The sequence below is a fragment of the Podarcis liolepis genome (genome assembly GCF_965112155.1).
Source record: "Podarcis liolepis genome assembly, chromosome: 1".
In the NCBI taxonomy this organism is placed as follows: Eukaryota; Metazoa; Chordata; class Lepidosauria; order Squamata; family Lacertidae; genus Podarcis; species Podarcis liolepis.
Genome location: NC_139554.1, coordinates 89,782,799 through 89,808,376, shown reverse-complemented (window position 1 = coordinate 89,808,376; position 25,578 = coordinate 89,782,799). Strand labels below are relative to the sequence as shown.

Sequence of the window (25,578 nt, the reverse complement as noted above, 5' to 3'; positions counted from 1 at the left end):
TAAAAAATTAAAAAATCCAGAGCTAAATGGATGAGGACGGTCTTACACCACCTCCAAACAGATGGAAAGAATTCACAGAAAGGCAGGATGGAAATATTTAGAACAAAGAGTTGTCCTAGCTTCAGGGAAGAAGATCCATAGTTTGTAAGGATCCAACAAGATCTGGAGGTTCACAGGGTCCCCACCCCTTCAGGAGGAGATCAGGAGACCTCATTTGGCAAGTGGGCTCATATCTTAATCTGAAACATTTTGTCCAACTGGTTTGGTGGGGCAGTGCAATAGATCTTAGAAGATTACAAACTTGATTACAGCTTTTGGCATAGCACAATGAACAATAAAAGGTGGCAACATGCAGAATACAAGCTGCCAAAAAGGAAAACATAAAAGCACACACCATACAATACTACGAAGGCATAAATGCCTGTGAAAACAAGAAAGCTAATAGCTATATAAGTCATGAATCTCACTAGGAGGTCTTGCTTAACAATAACCTACCATGCAAGAATGTTCCAATGATAAAGGTGTGTGTGTGTGTGTGTGTGTGTGTGTGTGTAATAGGAACACAGGAAGCTCAGAACAGAAAGACTCATGTGAGGCATATGGTCCTATTTAACCTTTAGGGAGATCAGGGCAGCCCATGGAAGGTTATCCTCATTCATTCGCCCAGCAACCCAGTGAGTTGGTTAGTCTAGGACACAGTAAATGGGCCAAGGCCGTCCAAGGAGTTTAGTGCAACCTTTCGCGACCACCAGGTGTTTTGGACTACAACTCCCATCAGTCCCAGGAAGCATGGCCAATGATTAAGGATGATGGGAGTTGTAGTCCAAAACATTGGGAGGACCCAGGTTGGTGAAATACTGTATGGCTTAGTGGCTGAATCAGCAGTTGAACCCAGTCAAGCACTCTATTGACTACAGCACTCTTGACTTGATTGTCACACACTGCATGCACAATGGATTCCTTCATACATCTCTTGTCTTTGGGGAAAATGAACCGTCTATTTAGTTGTATCAATCGACTCTTCACCAAGACTTGATACTCTTGTGTGCATGTGTGAGGCATTTTGGCTGTGAGTCCTGGAAGACCTGCTCCTGGCCTTGCAGGCCTTTTCCCACCTGGCCTGGGATGGCAGAGCCCTGAGTGACTCCAATGACAAAACCAGAGGCTGTTGCACTCTTGTTGGTTTTTTGTATCTTTATTTTAGATCTTGTTGTGAGTTATGTGGAAATTGTTCAGTTTGGCTGCGTATTTTTGATGTTTGGTTTACTGATTGTGACTGCTTTTGTTATGTTGCAGTAATTATTATTATTTTCATGTTGCAAGCCACCCTGAACATGGATAAACTGTGGAAACAACTTGATATATGTATCTTCTGATCCTCCAGTGTGTTAAAGTCTTTGTGTTTTATTTATTGAAAATACTTATACCCACATTCCTCTCAATGGATACTAAGTAAACAAATAAGGCAACCATACAACAGAGTTACTAAATGTAGCAACAGCAAATTAAGGCAGCTAAAATCTGCCAATCGCAGAGCAGGTTAAAGAATCCGGACTGAATACTCAGAGCAGACAAATATGTCATAAAACCTTGGACTAAATCAGTGTTGGCTCAAGTTGCTCCACTTAGTGGAGGGCATTCCACATCACTGCAGAGAAATCTCTCCCCACCACAAAATAATACTTTTACTTTCTTGTGAAAGTGATGTAAACTGCTAGACAAAAAACAACAACACAAAAACCCCTAGCTACAAACAGGCAATGCATTTAAAATTATGAATAAGCCTTGGTTTAAAAGTTCATTTACTTATACTATGCCATTCTTCCAAATCCAAATCCACTTTACAATAGTCGCGTGAGAAAGATTAATCTAAAACAAGGGTAAGCAACATGGTGCCCTCCAGATGTTGCCAACAGCAACTTCTATCATTCCCAACTATTGGCCATGCTAGCTGATGGGAGTGGAGCTCACACCTGGAGGGTACCAGTGGCTACTGTGGAACTAAGGATAGTGACTGGTCCAAGAACTGTCTGCAAGTTTGATGAGGTGGCTATAGTTCCTCCCATCCATCTCCTCTAGTCTTTTCACAAAAGGAAACATGCTTGCAAACCTTCCATATCTCTTCTATATTCCATCATGCATCAGAAACATTCATGCAAGGCACAAATATGAGTTTCAAAAGTGCCTTTTAGTCCTGTGACAAAATGGGCTAGCAATAATGTGCATTCTGAATTGATCCAGCTGAGAATATGGAAGTAGTGAATCCGGGCAGAAACATGGCATGTGGTGAATGGGGGTGCAGGGAGGGCAGCTGCCCCCCTAAACCATGTAAATAAATAAAAAATTATGTTGCAGATAACTCGGTTCTGTCCCCCCCTCAAATCCTGGCTATGCCTGCGATGTGGCGTATGTAGTCATACAGTTTCCCCTCTTACAGGCTCAAGTTTGCAGCTCCACTTGCAATGTGGCTGAAGCGTTGTTGTGACAAAGGGGTGACGGTTTCCATGCACGCCACTGCAGGAGACGCAAATGCATAGAATAGGCATAACACATTGTGCTAATTCCCCCCCGCCCCCCACGTACATGTCATATTTGTGCAGGAAAATCACGTGTAAAGAAGCCCTAAATGTTGCAAGCTGGCTGTGTGGCAATGCTGTCACATGGCTACATGCCAAAGAGTCAAGTCACATGCAACTTTTTGAGAGAAGCAGTTCATCACAAGGTTATTTTACCTCATCCATTTCACATTTCGACCCTCAGAGGGATAACCATATTAGTCTATTACTTTGTGCGTGACACAAAAGAAGTAGCTCCTTAAAAAGGCTGAAAAGTTTACTGTGACAAAAGCTTCTGAGGATGAGAGTCCATTCCATCTGATGCACTGAAAAACTATTCTTGTCTTGTTTTGACATTGTCAAGCACAGATACACCTTCTGAACTCTTAACAATGACCAGTATCAGTTACTTTCTTAAGGCTGCAATCCTATGCATACTTTCCTGAGAATAAGACTGACAGGGGCTTGCTTTAAGAGCAGAAGAACAGAGGCTTCGGCTGTAAACTCCTACAATAAATTGGGCAAAGATGGGGTAATCCACTTTCCAACTATTCATATTTTCACTTAGCCAAGTCCACAGTGCCAGATTCAGGACAAACCCAACACTACATAACACAACACAGAATCAATCTGGTAGATCAGCCTTATGTTGCTTATATGAATTGGCTTAACTACTGACTGAGTTTTTCAACATGAAATCTGTTTCATACCTAGCTAGAGACCAGATTTTCAGTCAGGACATTACATTCCGTATGCTAGTTGTTCTTTGTGTACAAATAAAAATATTCGTTAAGGCTGCAACCCTAGAACCACTTACTTGGGAGCAAGTCCCATTGAACAAAGTGAGACTTATTTCTGAGTAAACGTGCATGCTACTGTGGTATAAGCTTGCTATTCATTCATTTCCTTCATCTTCCCCTGCTGTGAAGCAGCTTTTTGTTTTTGTTTCCAGCTCTTTATTATGTACCTTTCAGGCCAATAGCTTCAGTTCTGAGGCTTTCGGTTTTTGAGCCAATGATCTTTTAGAAAAGAGAGGTGTATGCATTTTCCTTTAAAAAAAAAAAAAGAACAAGTATATTCTTGAAAGGAATCTCCAAAAGCAGCCAGAGAAGAGTCCAAGCATAAAGGTCAGGCATGTGAAATATACTATGATCAACGGAGGCTGCAGTTCTGTACAAATTTAGCTTGGAAACAAACCGCACTTAGTACAATGGGACATGCTTCTGAGTAAACACAGAACGACGCGGGGGGGGAGCATTCCTAAGTATGCTGCATAAATTATTATTGCTCACGAATAACTGTACTGCTAAACAGTTACCAAAAAAGAGGCTTCTCCCTATATCGCCCAACAAATTAGGTCATCCGAACAGAACTATATTTAGTCATTTAAAGAACAGAAAATAGTTTGCAGGAAAGTGGCGAGCTACACAGGCGAAGTTCTTCACTGGCACCTCTTCGAAGGGGTAGAATTATAACTCTGGCCAGGCTAGTTAATACGAAGAGAGATCTACATTTCTGGAAATGAGAGATCTTCAAGTTACAGGGTGTGCAGCGTTTGACAATCGCAAGCTTTGATAGCAGAACTCTGCTCAAGAGTGACATGCATCGCCTCTCGGTGGGGGAAAACAAAACAAAAAAGATTGCGCTTTATGCAGCCCAGAAGTCACTCACCGCCAGCACCCGGCTTGGCCCAAGCCTCGCCCGTCCCAGGACAAGCCGCTCTCTGGCTCCAGTTGGCGCTTCTTTCTCTTCAAAGTAAATCCATCCCTTTGGAAAAGCACTCCGAGGAGAAGATGGTCATGAAACCGCCCCCTCCCCGTCAGTCACGCCTTCTCCTGCCCCCTCCCCGTCCGCAGTCCAATCAGCCCAGCTCTACCCTCTTAAAGCTACAGCGACCTCCCTGTGGGGTTCTTTAAAGGCCGACCGGGACGATTATAAATACAATCGGCTCAAACGCGCGCAGGAAGGCGGCGGGGAGGGAAGAAAGCGATTGGCAGACTTTATTTTTCTGAACGGGTTTGTTTAAGACTGAAAGAGACGGAGAGGGTCTTTTTGGCATCGGGGTCAGCAAGAGCGGACCCACCTTCCTTCAGGAAAATGGTTCGGTCCTTCTCCAGTTCCCTCCATGAATTGGCTTTTAAGGTGGACTTACAAGGTGCAGGCGTTTGGGGGGGGGGCGGCGGCACCTTAAGGGGGCATTAGACGCGCTGCTCCTTCAGTCGTTTGGGATCCCTGGCTGTTTGCACGTGGGCTTGCTGGAGGGATCGTCCAGCAACGGTTGAGAAGGGAGGGGCGGCGGTTTTATTCCGCAAATAAAGCCAAGCTAGCGCTTCCCTAGCCATCATCGGTGCCAAAGAACGGCACGCGCCGCTCCCAGCTCGGCGCATTCCAGATCCCTGCCCTGTGTACGCGCTGCTATCCTGGCTACCCTTCGCTCCATCTTTTTTTTCTTCTCCTTAATGGGAGGGAAAGATCCATTTCGCCCACCTACGCTTCTTGCCTTTAGTGCATCGTTGTTGCGGGCTAGTATTGCGCGCCAGGACTCCAGAAGAGCCGTGCCGGGTCCCACCTAGTCAGTGCAGCATCCTGTTCTCACACCTGGCGGGCCAGATGCCGCTGGGAAGCCCACGATCTGAGCGCAGCATCCCATGCCACACTTGGCAGGGCCCAGCACCTGGTATTCAGAAGTATTCTGCCTCTGCCTCTGAGAGTGGACATAGCCCTTGCACTAAAAAACAAGAAAGCCAGAGATACTGCTATAGGCTGAAAGCAGTGCTGGATTTATGTATAAGCTAAACAAGCTATAGCTTAGGGCTCAACTCTCTTGGGGCTCCCCCCAAAAAAACATTAGAGGGGGAAAAACACCTGGATGTACATTTCCAAAATATAAGATAAAAAACAAATAAAGCCTACATACAGCAACAGTGTTTTGTGTTGTGTAGGCTCCTATGATGTACATATTTTGTTATGTGCAAATTGCTTTAGATACCAATTAGGTCCATCAGTTAACATATCATATATTCAACACAAAAAACAGCGGCAATTTGTTGTTGACAAAGGACAGCTGGACATACAAAGCGTTCCATTACCTTAGGGCCTCATCAAACCTAAATCCAGCCCTGGCTGAAAGCAACTGAAACAATAAACTGAGAAGGTACCTGGTTTAAATACCGTTTCTGCCACGTTATCATTAGGTTGACCTAACTAGGCCAGGAATTCTCAGCCTCAGCGCCCACCCCCAAGAGCATTAATACTACTAGATCTATCACAGAGGCCAGCTCATTAGTGGCTTCTAGTTATGATGGCTATGTAGTATCTCCAGGACCATTATCAGTTGCTGGGGGTCACAAGATGGAGAAGCCAGTTGTGCTCATGTCCTCCTTGTTGGCTAGTTGAAACCAGGGTTAGGATTGCATTCTTCATCTGGATTTACGATTTCTAGTTATTGGGGTTTTTTTTTATTAAAAAAATAAATACCAGATTTTCCATGGAAAAAGTAAATCCAGCTTTAAATGAGAAAATATTGTCATAGGATCGAGGAACTGCTGAACTGGTTAAGCTAGTTTTTTTGTCAAATTGATGGCCAGTTAAATATCCTTATCTCTGTAACTGGAGGTATGACCATGTTGTTATAGAGATTAACAGGAGATGCTCCCAGGAGGAGTGGGGTGGGCCTTTTCCTACCTCACCTGGATGGATGCCTTACCACCCTAGGAAGGAGAGCCATAGCCAGGAGGGTTAGCGTATGTGGGTGAGTTTTGCTGATGCTGGGAGCTCAAAGCTGACTTTCTTTGTGGGCTGAATCCAAAGCTATGGTTTGTGGGGCACCCTGGGAACTTAATCGAGAGGTGAGATCTGTTGGAGTGGTAATACAGTCACACACACACATACACAACATTTTTATTCAAGTTTTTTGGGGTTACAAAAGTGTGTGCATTGTCTATTTTCAGGTCATAGTATTTTTTTTACAAATCAGTTTTGTCCTATGTGAGACATTGATGTTGTATACAGTATAAGGTTGGGGGATAAGAGAGGTGGGTGGCAAACTTGCATTCTTTTACATAGTGTATGTGTGAGGTTTTGTGTCAGCGAGCGTCACTTGGGTAGATTCTCTTTCTATTCATTCATTATATTTCCTTGGCGGGGGGCGGGGTGGACAAAGCATGGTTGGTTGTCTTTAGTTGGCTGCAGTGAGATTTGTTTGCATGGAGAGGGGAGGGAGAGATTGTTGGGTCAAGTTAGTCTTTGGAACGTGAGATGTCATGTGCTAACAGAGTTGTACTCATTTAAATGCAAAAATCCTGTGCTTGTTCTATCCAAAATTAACTTTCCAAAACATGTTGTGGACCACAACATGGGAACCTCCCAACGGGATGCTTTTCCTTGGCTGCGTAACTTGTGACTTTGGCATCAGGATGTCTAGATGTTGCGCCAACTCACTTTCCTGCCACTTGGCATATCTGCACAGCAGGGAATATCTGGGAACTTGTAGTTCTCTGCGGGTGTGCAGGAGGGATGGTGACAGAGAATTCTCAACACCATCATTAAGGAACACAATCTTGGAATTGTTTGAGGGAAGCCATGACAATTACGGTGGTACAATATGATGTACATTTGCAGTGTAAATATGCCTTCAGGGCTCCAATGCTTGTATCCATTGTTGACTTATACACCAACTTGCAGCCATAGCAAAGGTGCTTTCACATACAAAAACCAAAAACACTGTCCTTCTCGGCATGTCATGAATGTAGCCTGGGTTTGGAAGGGGTCCTAGGCAATGGTACCAGTTTTCAATAATTTATTAGTTCTATCTGTTCAAGAGTTCTCATCCATGCACACATGTTTAGCAGGGATAGCAACCCCCCCCCCCACATTTGCTCCGAGCCTCTTTCTCTGCTTACTCTGATGAGACAAGTTGGTATCATGATTACAGGGCTCTCTGGCCCTCTCAGGATGCTTTTGTAAGACTTCCTTGATTGACGCCAATTCATGCCTTGCTGATTTGTAGCTTGCAAGGAAAGTAGCTCATCTTCTCAGAGGCAAAGTCCTCTTTATTTGAGATAGCTAAACTACTGAAAGCTATTGATGGCTAACATCCATTTAAACATTCACTCACTCCTTCAGTTCATAATTGATTACATTAAACATAGTAAGAAGAATAGAAGGACAAGGATCAAGAAAAACGTATCCGAACTTTGGTGCAAAATAATATCTGATTTATCATGATGTTCGACAGGCAGCTGGTTGCTCGTGTCCATGACAATCCCTATTTTGGAAAACTTCAGTCTAGCCTTGTCAGAAGTGGGAATTCTTTGTTACTGGTGGAATAATGCAACATCCCATGTGTTAAGTTGTGGGTGAACATATCAGACGACACAGCGATTCTTCAAACAGCTCTTGTTTATTCACAGGCCAGGACAGAACTGAACTGAAGGGTTCAGTCAGCCTGCTTATATAGAGCTCCAGTACAACGTTACTGTAACAACTTTCTAAAACTATCCAATCACTGAACGTCACTTTCGATCCCTTATTTGCATAACTATCTACAGTATCCCCCTGCTGGCCCAGGGTGAGAACTTCAGTACATAACACTATGTATGTCCTTGCAACAACCCTGTGAGGAGGTACGTTAGGCTAACAGATTGTGACTGGCCCAAGTGAACTTAACAGCTAAGTGGGGATTTGGACCCGGGGTTTTCTACTCGAAGTCTGACCCTCTAACCGTTGCGTCACACTGGCCATTAACAGAAGTGGAAGCTGATTTCTTCCAGTTTCTTGCTTCATTCTGGCTAGCTTTACTTCTGTATATTTTATTTAACAGCTTAGATATTTAGACTTTTCTAAATGTCTTGCCCCATTGATTGGATTTCTTTCAGCTTTGCATATAATCTGTCTGGGAGCATTTCTGGATGAGTCAACACAGGGTTCACTTGATGTCCTGTTCTTCCTATTCACCTTGATGTGTGCAGCATTTCAGCCCATGATTGTGCTGGGGGAAGAATGGGAGCTTCTTCTGACCCCCGCATCACTTCTTCTACACATGCCCCTCTGTACTTGCATGGGGAGGGATCAGATCTGCTCAGATCTGGTGGTTGGCTTAGGATTATTAACGCCAATGTAACTCTGCATTAGGGGACGCGGGTGGCGCTGTGGGTTAAACCACAGAGCCTAGGGCTTGCCGATTAGAAGGTTGGCAGTTCGAATCCCCGCGACGGGGTGAGCTCCCATTGCTCGGTCCCTGCGCCTGTCAACCTAGCAGTTCAAAAGCATGTCAAAGTGCAGGTAGATAAATAGGTACTGCTCTGGCGGGAAGGTAAATGGCGTTTCCATGCGCTGCTCTGGTTCGCCAGAAGCAGCTTAGTCATGCTGGCCACATGACCCGGAAGCTGTACACCGGCTCCCTCGTCCAATAAAGCGAGATGAGCGCCGCAACCCCAGAGTCATCAGTGACTGGACCTAATGGTCGGGGGTCCCTTTACCTTTAGCTCTGCATTACAGTCACGATTTTTACGCAGTGCTTGTCTTTGGATGGCTTTGCACAAATACTTCTGGTTTTCTTTTCTCTGCATCACATTAGCAGTCACACACACAGAGAGATGCCCATGTGAAAAGGGGATGTCGTGATTCATTTTAGAAAAAATGCCTCCGCAAACAGTCCCGGGGGAAACGAACAGCGAACCTGCTGTTTGCCTTTACGATTGAGCCTGGCACGTTGCTGAACAACCAGATGTGGCATTTGACCGTGGCCTACGCAGTGTCATACGTGGAATAGAAATATTAAGGCGAGCACGAACGCTCCTTTTGTGTTGCCATCGAGAGTCGTGAAAGCCAGTGGAGAAGAAGTCAGTGACACCTAGTGGCCGTCAGATGTAACAGAAAATGCCTTGTACAAGGAGCAGCGATATGAAGAATAAAATACAGTGATACCTCGGGTTACATACGCTTCAGGTTACAGACTCCGCTAACCCAGAATAGTGCTTCAGGTTAAGAACTTTGCTTCAGGATGAGAACAGAAATTGTGCTCCAGCAGCGCGGCAGCAGTGGGAGGCCCCATTAGCTAAAGTGGTGCTTCAGGTTAAGAACAGTTTCAGGTTAAGAAAGGACCTCTGGAACGAATTAAGTACTTAACCCGAGGTACCACTGTAGAGTTCAAGCAATGTTGGAACATTGTGGGCAGCACATACCTTTAGTGTATATTATGGGATGGGCAGGAGCATCAGTAGCCCTTGTTGTGGCAATAGGGGAGTTCTAAGCACAGAAATGTGTTTTCAAGTGAAATGGTGGATGATAGACAAACAGGCTCATTTTCTTCTACCAGAAACACATTGATGATGAAGGGGCCAATGCGAAGACACAGATTTCATCACTCTGTTAGGCACCTGAGCTTGAGTTTCTTGCATACTAGACATGATGGCTGTGCTCTGCCTCCATTGTTAGAAGCAGTAATGCTTCTGAACACCAGCTGCTGTGGACCACAAGAGGGGAGAGTGCTCTTGTGCTCGAATCCTGCTTGCTGGTTTCCCACAGGCATCTGGTTGGCTGCTGTGAGAACAGGATTCTGGACTAGATGGGCCATTAGCCTGATCCAGCAGCTGCTTCTCAGGTCCATACAGAGTCTGTCGGTCACCTAGATAGGCTCCTTGTAGAAGAGGAGAACCAACTGTCTTGTGGCAGCATAAACACAGACAAATTTATTGTGGCAAAAGCCTTTGAGGTCTAGAGTCAGTGCATGAAGATGCACGGGTGTAAGGGACCACAAGTATAAAGGCTGGAGTTAAATGACAATGAAACACACAAAGAACAGAACGTGACAATTCCATTAGAACTTGAATGCATGCAAAACAAACTTAAAATACCATTGACCACAGTAATCTTCTGGAGCAGCTGTCCTACTTGTATGGCCATCTCTGGGGAGGGGGGGGTGTTGCTTGGGTGATGCTGTTTGGTCCTGTAGATCCCCCAATGTGGGGTGCCACATAAATCAGTTTTATCCCCCATGCTGTTTAACATCTACATGGAACCACTGAGATGGGTTATCTGGGGATTTGGAGTACAACAATATAAAGATAAAATACAGCTCCATTTCTCCTTTGCATCTGTGGCAGTGGATGTGCCAGACCAGTGTCTGGTCTTGGCGGTGGACTGGCAGAGGACCAATAAACTGAAGCTCAATCCAGGAGACTCAGGCACTGTTAGTGGGTGATTCCCTAGACTGGATAGGTGGTGTTCAGCTTGTTCTGCACTGGGCTACTGTGGAAGAGGTGAAGATTGTCAGATAGCAATATATAAACCCGTTCTGTTTCTGACTTTACATGTACCCCCCACCCTGGTGGGTGGGTGGCTTCAGCTTCTAGCCAGCCAAATATGTGATGGTTTAAAAACACATGAGATGCATCCCAAGAGGTTCTTAATAGTGATAATACATTTGATTTGCTTCAGTCTTCTGCCATTAAGCTCTGAAAGCCCTAGTTAGATTGACACGTGCTATATCGTGGTGGGGGAATCATATTAGTCTGCGATGTGAGTAGCAAGACAAAGGAGATGTGGGAATTAATCATCCAGAGAGAACAAAAGCGATAATATCTAATGTAGCCCACTGATGAAATTTCCATGCAGTTTGCTTGCACTCTGTTCAGCAAACCCCATGGGCTGAGAAAGAATCTTGTAAGATGATGCAAGACACATTTGAACAATATCTCAGTGAATAATGCCATACAAAAACCATAATGTTTAATTTGTTTTTGCTAGCTATAGAAATTGGCTGCCTCTAAAGTTAAGGGTTTTTTTTTTTTTTTTGCAAACCATTAGCTTCTAGTTTTAGGAATTGACAAACACAGCATGCGAGCAAAAGCACAGCCTCAATTGGATCCATGATTTGGGGGATAATTTATGGACAAGGGCTGTAGTTCAGTGGTGGTGCAATTGCTTTACATACAGAAAGCCCAAGGTACAATCCCCAGCATGTTCAAGGAGGGCTGGGGGGGAAGTATCTGAACCCCTATGCTGCCAGTCAGTGGAGACAATACTGAGGCCAATAGACCAATAGTCTGACTTGGTAGAAGGCAGCCTCTGAGTTCCCTTTTTGACTAAGCGAAATCTTACTGGTGAATCTGAATAGGGTTTTAGGTGTTTGCTTATTTGCTAACTATATCTGCCACACTGCCCAATGACATATGTTCTCTGGGCTGATCACAAAGAAGTCGAAGAAAGAATAGATTTCAATATTAAAATATAGTATAAATTGCAGCAGAAAGCAATGCAAACATTTGTGGCTTTTTCCAGGAGAGGAATAAATAAAACAGTTAATAATGTGGACGTACAAATACAGTAGGAATCATAAATTGAGAAGTGCAGGATGTAAAAACAGAAGGTCTCTATATCTGGCACTGAAAAGGCAAGTTTGCTGCAACACTTTTTACAAAGTAAAAACAACAGCATTGACAAAAACATTCCCTTTCAGGCACGTAATTTAGAAATAAAGTAAGCCACAACCTCTGGAAAACTTTGGGGATTTCTTTTTGCCACATCCCCCCAAAGCAACAGAAATTTCCCTCCATATTTTTCAGAGAGGGGTAAATGATTTCATGGGCGTGCCAAGCGATTTTCATGACACCATTCCATCTCCGTCTAGGTACTGCTGCAGCTGGCATATCAGCCAAAGCTGATTAAAAAGGTGCTTCGTCATGGAGGCCACTTGAGCGGCAGCTCTGCAGATGGCTCAGTTTGTAGAGCATGAGACTCTTAGTCTCAGGGTTGTGGGTTCCAGCCCCAAATGGAGCAAAAGATCCCTGCACTGCATGGGATTGGACTAATTGACCCCCCGTGGTCCCTTCCAACTCTACAATTCTATGACGACAATGCCTGGTTGAATAAGCACCTTCAGACTGTGAACTTGATCCAGTAGCACAAGCCCATCCAGAAGGAGTGGAACACCATTCATTTGGGTGGATAAACCTCCGCCTTGTCTATACTGAATCTCAGTTTGTTCACCCCCATCTATTACTGTGCACAAACACTGATTCTGGACATCAGCAGCCTCCCCTGTATCTGATGAAATAAGAGGAAAAGGTGGGTGCCACTCAAATACTGATGACATCTCAGACAGAATGCCCATATGATCTCTGCCAGCGGCTTCGTGTAGATGCTACATAGCACAGGGAAGAGAAGAGAATCCGGTGGGGAAAACATCTTTCATGGTAACATAATGTATTGTTTATACAGTGGTACCTCGGGATGCGAACGGGATCCGTTCCGGAGCCCCGTTCGCATCCTGAATGGAATGTAAGATGTGATGATGCGTCTGTGCGGGTCGCGTTTTGCTGCTTCCGTGCATGTGCATGACGTCATTTTGAGCATCTGCGCGAGTGGCGAAACCTGGAAGTAACGTGCTCCATTACTTCCGGGTTGCCGCGGACCACAACACGAAAGCGCTCAGCCTGAAGCACATTCAACCTGAGGTATGACTGTATTGTAAACATAATATCTCTGTGATTTGTTCATTCACAGAAAAACCAGTTTTCATGGGATTCCAGATTGCAAGCCGATTCACACGCCGCCCTGGTATGTAGACTGAAGATTTGGTGGTGGGTGGGAAGGGGTCTTGGACCCATATTCTAATGTACGTTTTGTATTATTTGTAAACTGCTTAGAGCAGGGGTCAGCGACCTTTTGCAGTAGGGGGCGGGTCCACCATCCCTCAGACCGTATGGTCGGCTGGATTATATTGGGGGGGGGGGAATGAACGAATTCCTATGTCCCACAAATAACCTAGAGATGCATTTTAAATAAAAGGACACATTCTACTCATGTAAAAACACGCTGATTCCTGGACCGTCCGTGGGCTGGATTGAGAGGGTGATTGGGCCACATCCGGCCTCTAGGCCTTAGGTTGCCTGCCCCTGGCTTAGAGACTTAATTTACAATTAAGCAGTATACAAATTTTGTTAACTAAATGAATAAATAGGCCCTCTGATGCCTGTAAAACATATTGTGAAGCTGAGTGTGTTCCGAATGTCTTCGCCCATGGATCATGCTGTTTCTTTTTCATTAGATAATTCGACTAGCCACCTGACTAAAGCTATGTTGGTTTGTAGGTTTTGGCTCTGTGTCTTGGGACTTGGTTATGATCCCCATTGTTCAGTGGTCTTAAATACTGGGGCAAATGCTGCCCTTATGATGCTTTTCCTCTCCATCACCCACCTAGTAAGAAAGGAAAGGAGAGGTTGATTATTGGAAATGACAACCTGTTTTAGAATTTCATAGTACAGATTGGGCCACTTCTAACCACTTGCTTTTGAATTTTAGTTTTCTGTATGCAAATGGCTAGCCCAGTTATGATCGGGTTGCCTATGGTAGGACCCATCCATCTTTGAAACAATTCTTCCGATATTAGTAGTTCCACTAGCATACAGTGGAAGAGACTGACTTTCATTTCACAGCATGTGGAATAAGAGTAACCAAGATAACCAACCTCGGCGGCCCCCGCTTTTGGCCTTAACAACATACGAATCTCTCCTTGACTGTTGTGGATGGTTGAAGAGATGGAATGCAATGGGCCTGAATCTTCCATATCTGCTCAAGAGAGTGTGGAGGCCGCTTGACAGCTTATCTTTAGCTGGAACAAGGCCATTATGAAGCTCTGCCAGATTGAATGAGGCTGAGTGAGCTGTAGAATCGCAGGAGAGAAGGCGGACCAGATGACCTCCCCCATTCTAGCTTCTGGCAAGTTGTGACACAAGACAGAACTTGGAAGATCCACAGGCTGAAAATGCCCATTGGCTGAGTGCAGGGAGGAGAGGCCTGTCCATTTCCTCCCCAGCAGGCAAAGGACCTGTCAAGATGCATCTGTGGGTTACTCTTGGCAAGCCATCTCCCCAGTTTATGCTCCAGTGACCGAAATTAGCTTTCTAAAACCAATATGCAAAGGTACAGTCAAGTGAGAATAGCTGGTTTCGTTAAAAATGAGCAACACCTGTTCAAAATTTACAACTTAGTCAAAAGTGAAGGCAGACATAACTTGACACTACTTATCCCCGTCCCCCAACTGGTTTGACGTAGTAGAGTTTCTGTTCAAATCCTCTCCAACCTGGTGCCTTCCAGTAATGGCTGGAACCCTAACCATGACCAGTAGCCATGGATAATGGGAGATGAAATCCAAAACACGAGGTTGATGCATCAGGTCGGAAAAGGATGCCCTACACATTCTGGATGGTTTCAACAGCTACTTCAACTTGAGGCAAGAAGGAGGACTGAATGGGGTGGAGAGACATAAGCCTACTGAATTCTCCCAGGATTCCCTGCACCCTGAGTGGACTGCATCATGTCCTGAGTATCTCCCATCCATCATACACAGTAGTGTAGTGTTGGATTAAGACCTAGGAGACCAGGGTTCTAGTCTCTACTCAGCCATGAAGCTCACTGGGTGACCTTGGGTCAGTTGCTGTCTTTCAGCATACCCTACCTCACAGGGTTGTTGTGAGGATAAAATGGGGAGAGGGAAGACCCTGGATACCCCCTTGAGTTTGTTAGAGGAAAGGTGAGATATAATATAATAATAATTAATAATAATTTATTATTTATACCCTGCCCATCTGGCTGGGTTTCCCCAGCCACTCTGGGCGGCTTCCAACTGAATATTAAAAACAATACAGCATCAGACATTAAAAACTTCCCTAAATGTAACAAATAAATAAATACATGCCACAAAACATACATAGTGATGATGCACACACAACATAGGCATATAATAATTCATTCCAATGATTATAGTCCCCAACCATTATATTCACTAGCCAGTAGAGGAAACAAATGGAATTTGTATCTGGCATGGAAATGTCAGGAAAAGGGTGCAGTGATTTTTCTTCTCCTTTCTGACATTTTCTGCAGCTTTCCAAAAGACTAATGTTTTGATCCTCACAGTTCAAGTGAAAGCACTGACCTTGTCACATTAGCTTGGCTCATCTTCTCTGGAATATGGAGAGTGCTGGGAGTCAAAAGCCATGTTGGTTAAATAAATTGTCATCGTGTTTGCCTTTTGTTGCAGAATGCTTGCCTGCTGGAGTGAAAGCACCCAGAAATCAGGTGTTGTTGTTTTTTTGGAGGGTGGAGGGCAGTGCAAAGTTAAGACAGGAGGCTCGCAAGTTCTGCTTTGCATGGTGAGGCAGCTCCTTTACACAAGCTAGTTAGATGGATGGAAGGAAAATGTTTCTTTGCTGATGCCAAGGTAGCTGATTTCAAGATGCAGACACTGACTGAGTCAGGTGAAGGAACGGAAGGAGCATAGTACAGTATCAAGAGGCGATGAAACTGGTAGGAGGAAGAAGTTGCTGGGAGAAACTTGTTGCAAGGAGATTCTGCATGCTGCAACAACCAGGTATGAAGTCTACAAATAGGAGTCACAGGATTGGGTGCTAAAAGCAAAGTAGCCAGCGTTCCTCTGCTTTCAACAGCAGCTAATGTGTGTGACCCTGTATAACTGGAATGATGTAATAAATCAATCTTTTGGCATAGCAGCAGCTACACTATGGAGCTCCCTGCCTATTGACATCAGGAGAGAATTAAAAACATTCCTCTTTTCCCAGGCATCCAGTGGCTGAAAGTTCTGGCCTGGCAACCTTGAAATTATTAGTTTGAGAGTAGGGAATTGCTTTTAGGATTCTCAAATTGTTGCTTTTAGAAGTTTAATTGGAGACTGGTATGCCTGAATTACTGAAGGATCATGTGACATAGCTGTCAACTTTTCCCTCTCCTTGCAAGGAATCCTATTCGGAATAAGGGAATTTCCCTTAAAAAAAAGGGAAACGTTGACAGCTATGTCATGTGACCATTTCCATGACTACTGCAAGAGCAGATAGCTCCCCACAGTGCTTCACCTCTCCCATATGACTGACCACTTTATGAGTGCTTCCAAACTGTTGCTATTTTCAGGTGATATTCAGTAACACGCAGGCAAATTCAGGATGCTCGGTTAAAGATGATATGATGCTCTTATGCAACAAACCTGTTTCAGTTTGAATGGCAAAATCACGCTTTTTACAATAAGGAAAGTGATGAGGAAATGTTCTGGAAAGTATGGCATAACAATTGCTTGGTGTGGCATCATCTAACCTTCCCACAAAGTTTGTGCAAACAAATTGGGATGGATGCCCATTAAACAAGTCATCTAGAACCATTGGGGGAGTGTGTCTTCATAGACTGATTTGAAGGGCACATGTCTGTTGCATCCTCCTCATACCACCCTCCCAGCACCCCCCAGAAACACCCAGGGCCATCACCCCAGCAGCTCCCCCATGGTACATCCCTGTCTGGAATGCTTCCTGTCAGGAAGAAGTTTGTGCATTGTCCAGCAACCAAGAACTTGCAAGCTCTGCTAAGGTTACAGTTACCCAAACTTTGCAGGTAAATGTCTAGATCAGAAGACCAAGAAAAGATTGCAGTCCCAGAGAAGCCAAGTTAACTAGTCATTTTTCTAGTGGCATTTGCCTTACTCCTTCAAAACTGTGCCCCCCCACTCCCTCAGTGACTCCCTGCGAATGTCCACTATTTCTATAAACTCCCACAATAAAGACCAGCAGGTTTTAAAGCTAGAGTTATGCAAGATACTTATTGAATGGTGGGTTCTTCTTTATGGAACGTTTTTCGGAAAATATGTTTTCTGGGGGGAAGTGGCAGGGCAGAGGCCAAACTTCTTGGACCCATGCTTTTCAGGCACGGAACAAGGGGAAGTGTGAACGACCCCTAATACGTAGTGGTTTGTGTTGCTTTTTCTGAGAAATGTCAGTATAAACTTGGTTTTTTCCTATGTACCGTGCCCAAATTCTCAACGTTTCTATTTGGATCATTGTGCAGAAGGAAATATAATATTTTGATCCTTCTAGCGGGAGACAAATTAGCTTAATGTTAATTTCCATCCTCAAGCATCTGATTACAGATAATTTCCCCAAACAGTTTCTCCTAGAGTGGCACCCTTGTTATTTCCCCCTCTTTTCCAGGAAGAAAAATCACCATATGACTACTTTTCTTGATTACAAAATCAATGCAATCCATAGTGAAGGGGCAATATTGAACGAGAGGCGAATAATGAAAGGAAACCCTGATGTGAACCCATCAGGAGTCTGACATCCCCTCTTGCAGAGCTTTCAAAATAATTATATTAGCCATACATTATTTAGATGTACGTCTCTTTCTTGATTTCCAGATTAAATTCAAAGCCCAGCGCTGTACTTGCAAGCTAGTGCCACGTTTATATATCTCCACCCCCATTCTTCTTCTTCTGGAAGAAGTTACGCCTTGAAGATGTGACTGTTTTTGCACCGACAGATTGTCTGTGCACACATTACAGTAAGCAGTAAAGTGAAGTGGCACATTGACACCATCTTAACACTGACTGTAACATCTATATATACTCAGTGTTGCTATAGTAATATAATGCTTTGTTAGAAGGGGAGAAGAAGGGAACATGAAAGCCAGACCCAAGACCTGACAAACACATGCAAAATCATACAGGTTGCAGGCATGTTGCAGTATGCACATGTTGAATCAATGGTGTTGCATTTTGAATGTGGGTGTTGAACTCGATGGATTCGCTCCTCCCCCAGTAGCCTCCAGGTTCAAAGAAGAAACAAGGAAGTTCGTATTTATGGTTTTATTTAGCTATTGTGGAACAAGGCAACAAATCCAGTTCTGGACGCCATGGTGACCTTGCTCACTCTGATCCAGTGGTGTAGCATGGGGGGTGCAAGGGGGGCCGGTCGCACCGGGTGCAACATCTTGGGGGGGGGGCACGCTCGCTGCCTCCGGAGTCGCCGAAGAGCCTCGGGCGCAGGCTGTAGCAAAGCCCCATGTCTCGCGGAACCGACGAGCTGTGCGCGCGTCCGGGCTGAAGGCGTCCGGCAGGCAGTGGCTCTCAGCGCTCGCCGCGGTCCCCGTGCGTCAGGGCCGTGGAGGACGCACCAGGCAGCCCCTCCTCACAGCCCCGCCTCCGCCGCTGCTGCTGCAGCTGCTGGGCCATGTTGCATTTTCCTCGCCTCTCTGCCCCCCTCCTCCTCCGGGCAAGCGCCGTCGTTTGGGCGGCAGCGCCAGCGGCAACTCACCTCAGATCGGCAGGTTAGGGGTTAGGGGGGCGCAAATTACTTGCCTTGCCCCGGGTTAGGGGGCGCAAATTACTTGCCTTGCCCCGGGTTAGGGGGCGCAAATTACTTGCCTTGCCCCGGGTGCTGACAACTCATGCTACGCCGCTGCTCTGATCCCCTCCCTTTCATTCCCCAGCAACACCCTGTGTCCCTACAGGAGGTCAGGAGTCAAATCTTGTTGCGCTCTTTGCTCTTGAATTCTAAGTGACTGGTGAGTCTGTGGAGAGGGAGTTCCCAGACTCTCCAAGGATGCTCTCCGTTCTCCAACTTCTCCTCCTCCCAATTCCTCATAACTTGGCAGTTCAGCATCCTGTTGTAATTCAATCCTGTCTCCTCCTCCTCTTGCAGCTACTGGGGGTGGGGGTGGGCTGGGGTGATTCTTCCCCTCCCCTCCCCCTCTGAAGGAAGCAGAGGGGGAGAGGAGGGGGCAATTCCCAGCCCTCCTCTTCAGTCCAGTCCCTGACAGTGGGGGATTGGGGAAAATCCCACACGGTATCAATGAAGTTCAGCCCTCAGCCCTTGTGATCCTACCCCCACACAATAGGGAATGGGATTAGCCTTGGGAGTATGTGATCCTGGCACGATGCAAATATGCACCCCATGCCAGCTCGCCGGACACGCACAATGCTCCCCACTTTTTGGCAAGGAAGGATTACATATATTGGACAAATCAGACTAGCTAACATAGTGTAATGTCATACACATGAGCTCATGAAACTTGGCTGCAATCCTTGCCCAACTAAAGGTTCTATTGCAGAGGCCCATGGTCACTCTGAAATGGCAGAAGTGTCACCATGGGTAAACAGCATCATCTGTATTAGCAAATCAAACTCTTAATTGTTGCATTGGTCCCACAGACTGGGAACAGAAAGCAGCAAGCACATCCTTTTGTCTAAATTGAGAAAGAGAGACACTGAGTTATGTAGGCCTCGGCTTCCAGATTTCTGCTCCTAAAGCAAATAGTATATGCTGTGTTGACAGGCGGCTGTGTTTATCTAGCCATGTCTGCCGTCTTTCAGTGTCAAGAGGGAGGAAGTGAGTTGAAGCATTAATTTAATTACAAAAAGGCCCCACTGATAATTTGTTTTTAACATAAAGGGCCTCCAGGGACAAATGTCTTCATGGGATCAACGTAACGGAACTCTAATCCAATTAGCTCCAGTGAGCTTGCTGAAGAATTTATATTGTCTTGATGCAAACACATGGCAAGGCAACAAGCACGGACACACAACCTAGTTTGTCATATTTTGAAGCTGGGTGCTTCAAAAATGTGCACATGGAAAATTAAATGGTAATTTGATCTTAACTTTAGCTATGGAAAGCATGTATCGGAAAGAGGCAAGATGCCCCTCAATAAAAAACAAACCACATTTTAAAAATAAGCTGATGCTACAAAACTGCTTTTATGTACAGCTGAATTATAAGCCGCTGAAAAATAGTTTCAAAAACTTTGTGGTTATCTTGCATGCCCTACTACAAAGAAACTGCCCAGTCCAATGTAAGGGCTATGCAGCAGAAACCTATGGCTGTTTTCTCAGACCCACTGTGTTCAGTTAGGGCAATACTCCCTAGTTATGGTGGCTGTGAAAAAGAAGACAGGGATCAAGTGGCAAGTTTTGAAACTCAGGATCTCGCCATGACAGTCTACATAGCCATGCCCCTAACGAGTCTTTAAAAGCCGAGCATCTTTGTCAGTCCTTAAAATACACAAACCCAAAGAGCAGCAAGATACTGCACAATACCCACTTGATTAGGATCAGCATGATTGCAATCCTATGCACCGTTTCCAGGGAGTAAGCTCCTACTTCTGAATGCATAGGTTAAACTTAAATTTTTTTAATGCTGATCTTTAGGGAAAGCTCTTCTGCTTTTATATTAGACTAGAGGCTGTACCCCTGCTCACTCCTCTCACCAACTCTGCTGCCATTCCCCCTACAATAACTCCCTGGAGCGTCTCCTTCCAACCCCATGCAACTACTAGCCTCATTCTTCACCTTCCCAACTCCATTTCCGAAGCCTCTCTTCTGTTCAGCAGCCCCACTTTGCACCCATTTTCACCTCCCCCCTGATGACTATGTCTTCCCCCTTATTTTGTGGACCCCCACCAAGCACACAAACCACCCCATGGTAACCTCTTGCATCTTCCTCCTCCCTCACATTGCAACTACCAAGTATCCTTGTAACCTTTTGCCTGGCTATGAAGTCACCCTTCCATGCCCCTGCTCTCGTCTTCATCCCTTTTGCCCATTCTTACTACAGGCATACCTCATGTTACGTCCGCTTCATGTTACGTTCTTTCAGGTTATGTCCCATAAGTACTGGAAAGGGTTACTTCCAGGTTTCGCCACTTGTGCATGTGCAGAAGCGGAAAATGACGTCACGTGCATGCGCAGAAGCGGCAGATTGCAACCCGCACGTGCGCAGACACGCCGCTGCAGGTTGTGTTCTTTTCATGTTGTGAATGGGCCTCCGGAACGGATCCCGTTTGCAACCAGAGGTACCACTGTACTCCCTCCTTTTGTGCAACCATCCTTTGACTCCTGTGTTCACCTTCATTTCCTCCCCCAATTTCTTTACCTTTCTCAATGCCCCCTTACCCATAGACTACCCCAATTTTCATGCTGTCCCTAATTCCATGTCATTGTATTTTTTTAAGATGGATAGGCTCGTAAGCTTGTTAGCTTGTTCTGTCAGAGAAGGTTAAGACCAGTTGCTGGATGTTGTGCACACTTGGGTGTTAGCTTCTTAATAAGTTCTAAATTACTACACTGAATTTGAAGAAGAAGAAGAAGAGGAGGAGGAGGAGTTTGGATTTGATATCCTGCTTTATCACTACCCAAAGGAGTCTCAAAGTGGCTAACATTCTCCTTTCCCTTCCTCCCCCACAACAAACACTCTGTGAGGTGAGTGGGGTTGACAGACTTCAGAGAAGTGTGACTGGCCCAAGGTCACCCAGCAGCTGCATGTGGAGGAATGGAGACGTGAACCCGGTTCCCCAGATTATGAATCTACCGCTCTTAACCACTACACCACACAGGCTTGAAGTTTTATGTTGAGGACAACACATGGTACCAAGAGTGAAATCCATTGTGTGAAGGTACTATGGAAAATTTGAGGTTTTCCCATGAAGAATGGAAGCGTGAGATGTTTGAGTACGGCAAAAAGCTAGAGACAATGAAAGGGAAAAAATGGCTGTTTCAAACAACAGCAGAAGTTTAAGTAAAGCTGAGTGGAGGTACACTGAGGAAATGTGTGGCTTTAAACAAGGGCAAAGTAAAGGAGGGATGGGGAAACAATAAGAGGGGGAAACTGACTGTTTTAAACAGGTTGGAGTAGAATGAGGAGGGGGTGATGCTGAAGGAGGGAAGTGGCATTTTAAAACAAGGTTTGAGTGCAGTGAGAGAGGAGTTTGGAAAGGCTGTGTTGTGTTAGATTTTTGGTGTTAGCTTCTGTGTTGTACCCATCTCTGTTATTCCTCCTTGTTAAAACTGGTTTGTTTATTTGTTTTTAAATTTTTAGGAGGATATTTTTTAAAGTAATTGCAAAATGATGTGGAACTGTGAAGAAATGAATGCTGGAATGAGTGAAACCAAAATCCACCCAGCCCTACCCCCAGGCAAGTGTGTATAGGATTCCAGCTTTGAAGTCCCAGTGATTTCAGCAAGGGAACTGCAAGCATATTTTAAGCTTTCCCATTGAAATCAATCAGACCTGGAAGTGCTTAACTTTCTTGGCTCGTGTTCTAGATTCACAAACTGGGCAGAAAACACTGTTGCATCTGGCCACCCTGAGCAAACTTGTGGCATCCAGCTGCTCAAACGCAGCTTTCCTTAAACTAAATAGATATAAAAAAAGAATTCCCCATTCCCCCATTTCTAAAGAGAGTAAATGAGGACACCAAGTGGAAGATCTTAGGAATTACACGCCAACGATTGGGAAAGACTTCCATAGCAGCCTGTGGTTTGAAACAGAAGCAAAGGCGTCATCTCATTCATCAGCATCTGCAAATCACTGCACGGACTGATTCTGACAGCTTTGTGAGAATATAACACCTGTGGTCAGAGATCTGCACTGGTTGCTGATTTGCTACTGTGACAAGTTCAAGGTGTTACTATTAGCATATAAAGGCCTTAACAACTTGGGACCAGCTCGCCTGAGAGATCGCCTCAACCCATATATGCACACTTGACTGCTTCAATTGGCAGAACTGGTGCTACTACAGGTGCCATATAATACCCATTCCAAACTGATAAGATCACTTTGGAACTCCCTGCCTATTGAGATCAATCAGATGCCTTCACTTCACTCTTTTCAGCACCTGCTAAAAACATTCTTGTTTAGACAAACTTAACCAGAAGTTGTTGGGATGTGGGTGACGCTGTGGGTTAAACCACAGAGCCTAGGACTTGCAGATCAGAAGGTCAGAGGTTTGAATCCCCGCGACGGGGTGATCTCCTGTTGCTCAGTCCCTGCTCCTGCCAACCTAGCAGTTTGAAAACATGTCAAAGTGCAAGTAGATAAATAGGTACCGCTCTGGTGGGAAGGTAAACAGTGTTTCCGTGTGCTGCTCTGGTTCACCAGAAGCGGCTTAGTCATGCTGGCCACATGACCCGAAAGCTGTACGCCGGCTCCCTTGGCCAATAAAGCGAGATAAGCGCCGCAACCCCAGAGTCGGCCACGACTGGACCTAATGGTCAGGGGTCCCTTTACCTTTTACCCAGAAGTTATTTTGGGTAATTTTAATCTGTTTTAGTATTTTAACCTTTGTATGTTTTAAAGTAGGGTTGTGAATTCTTCAAAATGTTATTGTTTTATCTTTTTGTAAACCGCTTTAAGGGTTTTTTTTTTGGTTTTTTGTAATCAACTGGTGTATAAATTTTGTCAAATAAAATTATGTAAGAGTCATCTAGCGAACGTTAGTCTGCCCTTCTTCTTCTTCACTGTGTGAATGTGCCCTTTCTTTAACAGTGAACTATAATGGCTAATTATTATTATTTAAACATTAAAAACACAATGTGCTCAGAAGCAGTTTGTTTCCGCTTCAAACATGATGCTTCTGCATTTGAAGAAGAGTATCAGCCCATCAAATGCACTTTGTTTATATCCTTTTAAATTCTTAATTCAGATACAATATTTGTTTTATTTTATAAGATACTCAGCATACATTTAAGAGAAGGGCAAAGTTTCCATTTCATAATCAAATTGTTTACTTAAATAAGTGTGAAATCATCAGAATATGTACATAGCTACCTTGTCCCAGTTCTGTCATTTTGTACACATTTACCAGGAAAGAAAACTATGAAAGAACAAGTGCTTCCAGATGACCTATTTATTGAGCATTCCTATTATTATAATATTTATTTATTACATTTTTATACTGCCCTTCATCTGCAGATCACAGGGCAATTCATAACATAAAAATACAGAATGAGAACACAAAATACATAATCAAATAAAAGCAAATAGAAAGGTGTTTGTGGGGGGAGCTTATACTATCCCACCTTTTCCAGCACATTTTCCCCATCACTTTTCTTATTGCAGAAAGTGCAATTTTGGGCGGGAGGTGGTGGTGGAAGATTTTGGTTTGCAGAACAAGAGCCCCAAATTAACTTTAATTGTGAAGCTTGAATTTGCCAGTATGTAACTGAACCCCACTCCCAGTGGTGTGCAGGATTTTTTTTGGGGTAGGGAATAGTTAGGGCCAGAGGCACCAGCTTATGAAACCAATGGGGTGGGGGGGGGACATCATGTGCACACATCCTGATATTGTGTGTGTGAGCATCATACCTCCCTAAGACATTTCCTGGGCTTTGTGAAGGAGACACCAAGGCTCTGTCAGGATGCTGGTGCCCTTCTGCCTCCTTCCAAAAGCTGGATGGCAGGACAGCTCTTGGACCCATCAGAGTCTCATGCCTCCCTCCCTAAGTTGGGCAGAAGCTTCTCAGGCTTTGGGAAGTAGGTGCCAGGGGAACATTTATTACTTATCCTCCACCCATCTGGGCCTGCCAGCCACCCTGGGCGGCTTCCATCAGGATATTAAAAACACAATAAAACATCAAACATTAAAAACTTCCCTAAACAGGACTGCCTTCAGATGTCTTCTAAAAGTCAGATAGTTGTTTATTTCCTTGACATCTTGTGGGAGAGTGTTCCACAGGGCGGGCGCCACTACCGAGAAGGCCCTCTGCCTGGTTCCCTGTAACTTCGCTTCTCACAGTGAGGGAACCACCAGAAAACCCTTGGAGCTGGACCTCAGTGTCCGGGCTGAAAGATGGGGGTGGAGACTCTCCTTCAGGTACACTGGGCTGAGGCCGTTTAAGGCTTTAAAGGTCAGCACCAACACTTTGGGTTGTGCTCAGACTAGCCTAGTCCCCCTAGTCCACTTACCTCGCACCACTGCCCACCCCAAAATAGCAGCAGTTTGGAAGTGCCTTTGCTCTACTCAGCATTCACACTGATTATACTAGAAAGCGAATGGCATTTATGCCACCCACCTTCCCACAAGGCCTCTGATTGCACAACCCCCATGATACTCTCTTGCCATAAGTGGCTGGAGGTGAGAGGGTTCCCTGACTGTTTAGGTCATGCACCTCTCGTTCCGTCCTAAGGCTGCCTCCGATGATTTAATAATACTCCTATGGTATTATGGCTCCGAAGCACAGCAGATAAATAAATGAGCAGTGACAGCTCTTCCTTTCCCTTTAAGTGAGCAGTTTGCACTGATGGCTGCCAGTTCTGGTTATCTGCATCACAAGCCAGAGGACTGACAAGAGCATTTGTGCTGACATGTTGAACGAACCCCGGGAGATTTGATAAGTGTCCTTTGTGCTGCTTCACATCCCTCCAGCCTGCAGCTGAAATGATATTCTGCCTTTGACATCATTATTCCTTGG

The 25,578-nt window shown here is 44.9% G+C and overlaps 1 protein-coding gene across 2 annotated transcripts in view; it reads right to left on the bottom strand.

Annotated features, from left to right (window-relative positions):
• The window catches only part of MRAS (muscle RAS oncogene homolog), a 45,389-nt gene extending 41,004 nt beyond the window's left edge, over positions 1-4,385 (bottom strand). The window contains exon 1 of one of the 2 annotated variants that reach the window (XM_083491467.1): positions 4,227-4,385. The gene's annotated coding sequence lies outside the window, so the exon portion shown is untranslated. The remainder of the gene's footprint in view (positions 1-4,226) is intronic. The other variant, XM_083491469.1, reaches the window with a different exon arrangement.
• Positions 4,386-25,578: the final 21,193 nt, after the last annotated feature.